Below are 11,830 nucleotides of genomic sequence, written 5' to 3'. Positions count from 1 at the left end.
CCATGATCCATGGTGGAAGTTTCAGTTTTGGACAACAATCCTCAAATCTCAAATGAGAAAATTATTAATTGTTGTTATATGCTTATGCATAAAAGAGGAGTCCATTATCTGTTGTCTATGTTGTCCCGGTATGGATGTCTAAGTTGAAGAATAATCAATAGCGAGAAATCCAATGCGAGCTTTCTCCTTAGACCTTTGTACAAAGTGCATAGAGGTACCCCTTTGTGACACTTGGTAAAAACAATGCATTGTGATGATCCGGTAGTCCAAGCTAATTAGGACAAGGTGCGGGCACTATTAGTACACTATGCATGAGGCTTGCAACTTATAAGATATAATTTACATGATGCATATGCTTTACTACTACCGTTGACAAAATTGTTTCATGTTTTCAAAATCAAAGCTCTAGCACAAATATAGCAATCGATGCTTTTCCTCTATGGAGGACCATTCTTTTACTTTCAATGTTGAGTCAGTTCACCTATTTCTCTCCACCTCAAGAAGCAAACACTTGTGTGAACTGCATTGATTCCTACATACTTGCTTATTGCACTTATTATATTACTCTATGTTGACAATATCCATGAGATATACATGTTACAAGTTGAAAGCAACCGCTGAAACTTAATCTTCTTTTGTGTTGCTTCAATGCCTTTACTTTGAATTATTGCTTTATGAGTTAACTCTTATGCAAGACTTAATTGATGCTTGTCTTGAAGTGCTATTCATGAAAAGTCTTTGCTTTATGATTCACTTGTTTACTCATGTCATATACATTGTTTTGATCGCTGCATTCACTACATATGCTTTACAAATAGTATGATCAAGATTATGATGGCATGTCACTCCGTAAATTATTTGTGTTATCGTTTTACCTGCTCGGACGAGCAGAACTAAGCTTGGGGATGCAGATACGCCTCCGACGTATCGATAATTTCTTATGTTCCATGCCACATTATTGATGGTCTCTACATGTATTATGCACACTTTATGTCATATTCGTGCATTTTCCGGAACTAACCTATTAACAAGATGCCGAAGTGCCAGTTGCTGTTTTCTGCTGTTTTTGGTTTCAGAAATCCTAGTAAGGAAATATTCTCGGAATTGGACGAAATCAAAGCCCAGGGGCCTATTTTTCCACGAAGCTTCCAGAAGTCCGAAGGAGAGACGAAGAGGGGCGACGAGGGGCCACACCCTAGGCGGCGCGGCCCCCTTGGCCGCGCGGCCCTGTGGTGTGGGGCCCCGTGCCGCCTCTTGACCTGCCCTTCCGCCTACAAATAGCCTCCGTGACGAAACCCCCAGCACCGAGAACCACGATACGGAAAACCTTCCAGAGAGACGCCGCCAACGCCGATCCCATCTCGGGGGATCCAGGAGATCGCCTCCGGCACCCTGCACGGAGAGGGGAATCATCTCCTGAGGACTCTACGCCGCCATGGTCGCCTCCGGTGTGATGTGTGAGTAGTCTACCCCTGGACTATGGGTCCATAGCAGTAGCTAGATGGTTGTCTTCTCCCCATTGTGCTATCATTGTCGGATCTTGTGAGCTGCCTAACATGATCAAGATCATCTATCTGTAATTCTATATGTTGCGTTTGTTGGGATCCGATGAATAGAGAATACTTGTTATGTTGATTATCAAAGTTATGCTTATGTGTTGTTTATGATCTTGCATGCTTTCCGTTACTAGTAGATGCTCTGGCCAAGTAGATGCTTGTAACTCCAAGAGGGAGTACTTATGCTCGATAGTGGGTTCATGCCTGCATTGACACCGGGACAAGGATGAAAAGTTCTAAGGTTGTGTTGTGCTTTTGCCCCTAGGGATAATACATTGTTGGGATGTCTAAGGATGTAGTTGTTGATTACATTACGCACCATACTTAATGCAATTGTCTGTTGCTTTGCAACTTAATACTGGAGGGGGTTCGGATGATAACCTGAAGGTGGACTTTTTAGGCATAGATGCAGTTGGATGGCGGTCTATGTACTTTGTCGTAATGCCCAATTAAATCTCACTATACTCATCATGATATGTATGTGCATGGTCATGCTCTCTTTATTTGTCAATTGCCCAACTGTAATTTGTTCACCCAACATGCTGTTTGTCTTATGGGAGAGACACCTCTAGTGAACTGTGGACCCCGGTCCAATTCTCTTTACTGAAATACAATCTACTGCAATACTTGTTCTACTGTTTTCTGCAAACAATCATCTTCCACACAATACGGTTAATCCTTTGTTACAGCAAGCCGGTGAGATTGACAACCTCACTGTTTCGTTGGGGCAAAGTACTTTGGTTGTGTTGTGCAGGTTCCACGTTGGCGCCGGAATCCCTGGTGTTGCGCCGCACTACATCCCGCCGCCATCAACCTTCAACGTGCTTCTTGGCTCCTCCTGGTTCGATAAACCTTGGTTTCTTTCTGAGGGAAAACTTGCTGCTGTGCGCATCATACCTTCCTCTTGGGGTTGCCCAACGAACGTGTGAAATACACGCCATCAACAACCTCGCTGTTTCGTTGGGGCAAAGTACTTGGTTTGTGTTGTGCAGGTTCCACGTTGGCGCCGGAATCCCTGGTGTTGCGCCGCACTACATCTCGCCGCCATCAACCTTCAACGTGCTTCTTGGCTCCTACTAGTTCGATAAACCTTGGTTTCATATTGAGGGAAAACTTGCCGCTGTACGCATCACACCTTCCTCTTGGGGTTCCCAACGGACGCGTGCTGTACGCGTATCAAGCACTTTTTCTGGCGCCGTTGCCGGGGAGATCAAGACACGCTGCAAGGGGAGTCTCCACATCCCAATCTCTTTACTTTGTTTTTGTCTTGCTTAGTTTTATTTACTACTTTGTTTGCTGCACTAAATCAAAATACAAAAAAATTAGTTGCTAGTTTTACTTTATTTGCTATCTTGTTTGCTATATTAAAAACACAAAAAAATTAGTTACTTGCATTTACTTTATCTAGTTTGCTTTATTTACTATTGCTAAAATGGGTACTCCTGAAAATACTAAGTTGTGTGACTTCACAACCACAAATAATAATGATTTCTTATGCACACCTATTGCTCCACCTGCTACTACAGCAGAATTCTTTGAAATTAAACCTGCTTTACTAAATCTTGTTATGCGAGAGCAATTTTCTAGTGTTAGTTCTAATGATGCTGCTGCCCATCTTAATAATTTTGTTGAACTATGTGAAATGCTAAAATATAAAGATGTAGATGGTGACATTATAAAATTAAAATTGTTCCCTTTCTCATTAAGAGGAAGAGCTAAAGATTGGTTGCTATCTCTGCCTAAGAATAGTATTGATTCATGGACTAAATGCAAGGATGCTTTTATTGGTAGATATTATCCCCCTGCTAAAATTATATCTTTGAGGAGTAGCATAATGAATTTTAAACAATTAGATACTGAACATGTTGCACAAGCATGGGAAAGAATGAAATCTTTGGTTAAAAATTGCCCAACCCATGGACTGACTACTTGGATGATCATCCAAACCTTTTATGCAGGACTGAATTTTTCTTCGCGGAACCTATTGGATTCAGCTGCTGGAGGTACCTTTATGTCCATCACTCTTGGTGAAGCAACAAAGCTTCTTGATAATATGATGATCAACTACTCTGAATGGCACACGGAAAGAGCTCCACAAGGTAAGAAGGTAAATTCTGTCGAAGAAACCTCTTCCTTGAGTGATAAGATTGATGCTATTATGTCTATGCTTGTGAATGATAGGACAAATGCTGATCCTAATAATGTTCCGTTAGCTTCATTGGTTGCACAAGAAGAACATGTTGATGTAAACTTCATTAAAAATAGTAATTTCAACAACAATGCTTACCGGGACAATTCTAGTAACAACTATAGGCCATATCCTTATAATAATGGCAACGGCTATGGTAATTCTTATGGGAATTCTTACAACAATAATAGGAATTCACCCCCTGGACTTGAAGCCATGCTTAAAGAATTTATTAGTACACAAACTGCTTTTAACAAATCTGTTGAAGAAAAGCTTGGGAAAATTGATATACTCGCTTCTAAAGTCGATAGTCTTGCTGCTGATGTTGATCTTTTGAAATCGAAAGTTATGCCTAATGAGAATCATCATAATAAAATTGTTACTACAGCAAATGCCATCCAAGTTAGAATTAATGAGAATATAAGATTGATGGCTGAATTGCGTGCTAGGTGGGAAAAAGAAGAAAATGAAAAAGAAGATAATATAGCTAAAGTTTGGACTATTACCACCACTAGTAATGCTAATGCTACACAAGTTACTGCACCTCCTACTATTAATAATAAAAGAATTGGTGTTAGCAATGTTTCCACTTCTAATGCAAAGCGCGAGAAACTGCCTGAAATCGCTAAAATCATTGAAATCGCTGTGATAAAACTGCTGAAATTTTTTCCAACATTGGGGATGATGATCCCATTGCTTTAGATTATAATGGTTTGAATTTTGATGATTGCAACATCTCTGAAGTTATAAAGTTCTTACAAAAACTTGCTAAAAGTCCTAATGCTAGTGCTATAAATTTGGCTTTCACGAAACATATTACAAATGCTCTCATAAAAGCTAGAGAAGAGAAACTAGAGCGCGAAGCCTCTATTCCTAGAAAGCTAGAGGATGGTTGGGAGCCCATCATTAAGATGAAGGTTAAAGATTTTGATTGTAATGCTTTATGTGATCTTGGTGCAAGTATTTCTGTTATGCCTAAGAAAATTTATAATATGCTTGACTTGCCACAGCTGAAAAATTGTTATTTGGATGTTAATCTTGCTGATCATTCTACAAAAAAACCTTTGGGGAAAGTTGATAATGTTTGCATTACCGTTAACAATAACCTTGTCCCCGTTGATTTTGTTGTCTTGGATATTGAATGCAATGCATCTTGTCCCATTATATTGGGAAGACCTTTTCTTCGAACTGTTGGTGCTATCATTGATATGAAGGAAGGTAATATTAAATATCAATTTCCTCTCAAGAAAGGTATGGAACACTTCCCTAGAAAGAGAATGAAGTTACCTTTTGATTCTATTATTAGAACAAATTATGATGTTGACACTTCGTCTCTCGATAATACTTGATACATACTTTCTGCGCCTAGCTGAAAGGCGTTAAAGAAAAGCGCTTATGGGAGACAACCCATGTTTTTACTACAGTACTTTGTTTTTATTTTGTGTCTTGGAAGTTGTTTACTACTGTAGCAACCTCTCCTTATCTTAGTTTAGTGTTTTGTTGTGCCAAGTAAAGTCGTTGATAGTAAAGTTCATACTAGATTTGGATTACTGCACAGAAACAGATTTCTTTGCTGTCACGAATCTGGGATGTTTTCTCTGTAGGTAACTCAGAAAATTATGCCAATTTACGTGAGTGATCCTCAGATATGTACGCAACTTTCATTCAATTTGAGCATTTTCATTTGAGCAAGTCTGGTGCCGCCATAAAATTCGTCTATACGAACTGTTCTGTTTTTGACAGATTCTGCCTTTTATTTCGCATTGCCTGTTTTGTTATGTTCGATGGATATTTCGATTCCATTGACTTTCAGTAGCTTTGTGCAATGTCCAGAAGTGTTAAGAATGATTATGTCACCTCTGAACATGTATATTTTGATTGTGCACTAACCCTCTAATGAGTTGTTCTATGTTTGGTGTGTTAGGAAGTTTTCAAGGATCAAGAGAGGGAGATGATACAACATGATCAAGGAGAGTGAAAGCTCTAAGCTTGGGGATGCCCCGGTGGTTCACCCCTGCATATATCAAGAAGACTCAAGCGTCTAAGCTTGGGGATGCCCAAGGCATCCCCTTCTTCATCGACAACATTATCAGGTTCCTCCCCTGAAACTATATTTTTATTCCATCACAGCTTATGTGCTTTTCTTGGAGTGTCGGTTTGTTTTTGTTTTTGTTTTGTTTGAATAAAATGGATCCTAGCATTCACTGTGTGGGAGAGAGACACGCTCCGCTGTAGCATATGGACAAGTATGTCCTTAGGCTTTACTCATAATATTCATGGCGAAGTTTCTTCTTCGTTAAATTGTTATATGGTTGGAATTGGAAAATGATACGTGTAGTAATTGCTAAAATGTCTTGGATAATGTGATACTTGGCAATTGTTGTGCTCATGTTTAAGCTCTTGCATCATATGCTTTGCACCTAATAATGAAGAAATACATAGAGCATGCTAAAATCTGGTTTGCATATTTGGTTTCTCTAAAGTCTAGATAATTTCTAGTATTGAGTTTGAACAACAAGGAAGACGGTGTAGAGTCTTATAATGTTTTCAATATGTCTTTTATGTGAGTTTTGCTGCACCGCTTCATCCTTGTGTTTGTTTCAAATAGCCTTGCTAGCCTAAACCTTGTATCGAGAAGGAATACTTCTCATGCATCCCAAATACTTGAGCCAACCACTATGCCATTTGTGTCCACCATACCTACCTACTACATGGTATTTCTCCGCCATTCCAAAGTAAATTGCTTGAGTGCTACCTTTAAATTTCCATTCTTCACCTTTACAATATATAGCTCATGGGACAAATAGCCTAAAAACTATTGTGGTAATGAATATGTACTTATGCACTTTATCTCTTATTAAGTTGCTTGTTGTGCGATAACCATGTTCACTGGGGACGCCATCAACTGCTCTTTGTTGAATTTCATGTGAGTTGCTATGCATGTTCGTCTTGTCTGAAGTAAGAGCGATCTACCACCTTATGGTTAGAGCATGCATATTGTTAGAGAAGAACATTGGGCCGCTAACTAAAGCCATGATCCATGGTGGAAGTTTCAGTTTTGGACATATATCCTCAATCTCATATGAGAAAATTAATTGTTGTTACATGCTTATGCATAAAAGAGGAGTCCATTATCTGTTGTATATGTTGTCCCGGTATGGATGTCTAAGTTGAGAATAATCAATAGCGAGAAATCCGATGCGAGCTTTCTCCTTAGACCTTTGTACAGGCGGCATAGAGGTACCCCTTTGTGACACTTGGTTAAAACATGTGCATTGCGATGATCCCGGTAGTCCAAGCTAATTAGGACAAGGTGCGGGCACTATTAGTATACTATGCATGAGGCTTGCAACTTGTAAGATATAATTTACATGATACATATGCTTTATTACTACTGTTGACAAAATTGTTTCTTGTTTTCAAAATCAAAGCTCTAGCACAAATATAGCAATCGATGCTTTCCTCTTTGAAGGACCATTCTTTTACTTTTATTGTTGAGTCAGTTCACCTATCTCTCTCCACCTCAAGAAGCAAACACTTGAGTGAACTGTGCATTGATTCCTACATACTTGCATATTGCACTTATTATATTACTCTATGTTGACAATATCCATGAGATATACATGTTATAAGTTGAAAGCAACCGCTGAAACTTCATCTTCCTTTGTGTTGCTTCAATGCTTCTACTATGAATTATTGCTTTATGAGTTAACTCTTATGCAAGACTTATTGATGCTTGTCTTGAAGTACTATTCATGAAAAGTCTTTGCTATATGATTCACTTGTTTACTCATGTCATATACATTGTTTTGATCGCTGCATTCACTACATATGATTTACAAATAGTATGATCAAGGTTATGATGGCATGTCACTCCAGAAATTATCTTTGTTTATCGTTTACCTGCTCGGGACGAGCAGGAACTAAGCTTGGGTATGCTGATACGTCTCCGACGTATCGATAATTTCTTATGTTCCATGCCACATTATTGATGTTATCTACATGTTTTATGCACACTTTATGTCATATTCGTGCATTTTCTGGAACTAACCTATTAACAAGATGCCGAAGTGCCGATTCTTGTTTTCTGCTGTTTTTGGTTTCAGAAATCCTAGTAAGGAAATATTCTCGGAATTGGACGAAATCAACGCCCAGGGTCCTATTTTGCCACGAAGCTTCCAGAAGACCGAAGAGGAGACGAAGTGGGGCCACGAGGTGGCCAAACCACAGGGCGGCGCGGCCCAAGCCCTGGCCGCGCCGACCTAGGGTGTGGGCCCCTCGTGACGCCCCTTGACCTGCCCTTCCGCCTACAAATAGCCTTCGTCGCGAAACCCCCAGTACCGAGAGCCACGATACGGAAAACCTTCTAGAGATGCCACCGCCGCCAATCCCATCTCGGGGGATTCAGGAGATCGCCTCCGGCACCCTGCCGGAGAGGAGAATCATCTCCCGGAGGACTCTACGCCGCCATGGTCGCCTCCGGAGTGATGTGTGAGTAGTCTACCCCTGGACTATGGGTCCGTAGCAGTAGCTAGATGGTTGTCTTCTCCCCATTGTGCTTAATTATCGGGTCTTGTGAGCTGCCGAACATGATCAAGATCATCTATCTGTAATTCTATATGTTGCGTTTGTTGGGATCCGATGAATAGAGAATACTTGTTATGTTGATTATCAATTTATATCTATGTGTTGTTTATGATCTTGCATGCTCTCCGTTACTAGTAGATGCTCTGGCCAAGTAGATGCTTGTAACTCTAAGAGGGAGTATTTATGCTCGATAGTGGGTTCATGTCTCCGTGAATCTGGGGAAGTGACAGAAATCTCTAAGATTATGGATGTGCTGTTGCCACTAGGGATAAAACATTGGTGCTATGTTCGAGGATGTAGTTACTGATTACATTACGCGCAATACTTAATGCAATTGTCTGTTGTTAGCAACTTAATACTGGAAGGGGTTCGGATGATAACCTGAAGGTGGACTTTTTAGGCATAGATGCATGCTGGATAGCGGTCTATGTACTTTGTCGTAATGCCCAATTAAATCTCACAATACTCATCATAATATGTATGTGCATGGTCATGCCCTCTTTATTTGTCAATTGCCCAACTGTAATTTGTTCACCCAACATGCTGTTTATCTTATGGGAGAGACACCTCTAGTGAACTGTGGACCCCAGTCCAATTCTCTATACTGAAATACAATCTACTGCACATCTTTTCTACTGTTTTTCTGCAAACAATCATCATCCACACTATACATCTAATCCTTTGTTACAGCAAGCCGGTGAGATTGACAACCTCGCTGTTTCGTTGGGGCAAAGTACTTGGTTTGTGTTGTGCAGGTTCCACGTTGGCGCCGGAATCCCTGGTGTTGCGCCGCACTACATCTCGCCACCATCAACCTTCAACGTGCTTCTTGGCTCCTACTGGTTCGATAAACCTTGGTTTCATACTGAGGGAAAACTTGCCGCTGTACGCATCACACCTTCCTCTTGGGGTTCCCAACGGACGCGTGCTGTACGCGTATCAACTTGCTCGCAAGATTTTGTCAGTAGCAACAGTTTTATAGCAGTAGCAGTAGCGAAATATAAGCGGCAGTGTAATAAAGACAGCATTAGTGATTATAGTAAACAGCAGGATTAAAATACTGTAGGCACAGGGATGGATGAACGGGCGCTGCATGGATAAGAGAACTCATGTAACAATCAAGGTAGGACATTTGCAGATAGTAATAAAACAATATCCAAGTACTAAACAACCATAGGCATGTGTTCCGTATATAGTCGTACGTGCTCGCAATGAGAAACTTGCACAACATCTTTTGTCCTACCAGCCGGTGGCAGCCGGGCCTCTAGGGAATCTACTGGTAATTAAGGTACTCCTTTTAATAGAGCATCGGAGCAAAGCATTAACACTCCGTGAACACATGTGATCCTCATATCATAGCCTTCCCCTCCGGTTGTCCCAATTTCTGTCACTTTGGGGCCTCGGGTTCCGGACAGCAATATGTGTATACAACTTGCAGGTAAGATCATAAAACAATAAATATCATCATGAATCGATAACATGTTCAGATCTGAAATCATGGCACTCGGGCCCTAGTGACAAGCATTAAGCATAACAAGTTGCAACAATATCATAAAAGTACCGACAACGGATACTAGACACTATGCCCTAACAATCTTATGCTATTACATGAACAATCTCATCCAATCCGTACCATCTCCTTCAGCCTACATCAGGGGAATTACTCACACATGGATGGGGGAAGCATGGATGGTTGATGGAGAGGCGTCGGTGGTGATGATGGCGATGATCTCCTCCAATTCCCCGTCCCGACAGGGTGCCAGAACGGAGTTCTGGTCCCGAGACGGAGTTTCGCGATGGCGGCGGAGTTCTGGATGTCTTCTGGCAATTTCGTCGAACCCCCCTCGCGTTTTTAGGTCAGAGGCCTTAAGTAGTCCAGAGGGGAGCGTCGGAGGCTGGCCGAGGCGTCGCCACCATAGGGCGGCACGGCCCAGGGGCCCACCGCGCCGCCGGGTGGTGTGGGCGCCTCATGGCCCCCCTCCGTCTCGTCTTCTGGCTCCGTCAATCTTATGTGAAAATAGGCCCATTGCGATTATTTCCAGGGATTTTCCTGAAAGTTGAGTTTCTGCACAAAAATAGGACACCAGGGCAATTCTGCTGAAAACAGCGTTAGTTCGTGTTAGTTGTATCCAAAATACACAGATTAGAGGCAAAACAATAACAAAAGTGTTCGGGAAAGTAGATACGTTCTGGACGTATCAACTCCCCCCAAGCTTAGCTTATTTCTTGTCCTCAAGCAATTCAGTTAACAACTGAGTGCGATAGAAGAACTTTCACGAACACATTTGTTCATATGATGTAAATATTCTCATGATATGGACAAGTACTTAGGCAATTCATAATAAGATACATGCAAGTAAAGTCATCTAATAGTTATGTCAATCATGGAAAAGATACCAAAAAACTAATAATAAGCATCATGGAACATATCTATCAGCAGGATTGCAATGCTCATAAAAAGATATGATAAAGTGGTATCTCGCTTGCCCGTATTTGTACAGCAAAACATAAATGCCCAGGTGAAAGAACATCTCTCACATTATGTTTTGTGTGTTTGATGTCAATATATATGATACACTAATGTTTGTTTAAGTGGTACAGGGATTACATAGATATTTATTCATGTGTGTTGGATTTGATCGTGTGTCAAAAAGGTTTCAGAAAAAGTTTGGCCAGGCCGGATAATCCGGGCCGGATATTGTCGAAATATCCGGCCCCCCTGTTTTTGGCTAAGTGTTTCAGGAATTTTGGCTCTGGAAGGGGGCCGGACATTTGGCCGGATAATGTCCCGGTATTGTACCAGGGCCGGATTATCCGGGCCGGATATTTTGGAAATATCCGGCCCCCCCGTTTTTCGCTAAGGACTGGAAGAAAATCAACTCTGGAAGGAGGCCGGACATTTGGCCGGACATTGTCACTCTTTTGCCCCGAAGACCGGATTATCCGGGGGGGGCGGATTATCCGGCCCTTACTTAGGCCGGATTATCCGGCCCCCCGGAAACTGCAACGGCTCCATTTTGAGTGGGGGTATAAATACCCCCCTTCTTCCTCCTTGCCTCTTTGCTCAATCATTGCACAAGAATTCTGCCAAGCCACCTCCATTAGAGCCAACTCAAAGAAAGTCAAGATTTGCAAGATCTCCTTCCTCCCCCAACCAAATCTCTTGATCTTTGGAGATTCGAAGGAGAAGACACCGATCTACATCCTCACCGAAGCGTTCTTCATTTCCCCCTCTCTTGTTTGAGGGATCTCATGCTAGTGTTCCTATTTGGTTCCCTAGTTGATTCGTGTTGATGTATTGTTGTTGATTGTTGTGTTGTAACAGATTTGGGAGCCTCCAATTTGGTTGTGGATGTGTGCCCCAAGAACCTTGTAAAGGCCCGGTTTCCGCCTCGAGGAAATCCCTTAGTGGAAGTGGGCTAGGCCTTCGTGGCGTTGCTCACCGGAGATCTGAGTGAAGCCTTCGTGGCTGTTGGTTTGGCTTTCGTAGCAACCACAC

The sequence above is a fragment of the Lolium perenne genome, chromosome 2 (genome assembly GCF_019359855.2).
Source record: "Lolium perenne isolate Kyuss_39 chromosome 2, Kyuss_2.0, whole genome shotgun sequence".
Taxonomy (NCBI): domain Eukaryota; kingdom Viridiplantae; phylum Streptophyta; class Magnoliopsida; order Poales; family Poaceae; genus Lolium; species Lolium perenne.
Note: the sequence above shows the minus strand (reverse complement) of the source record.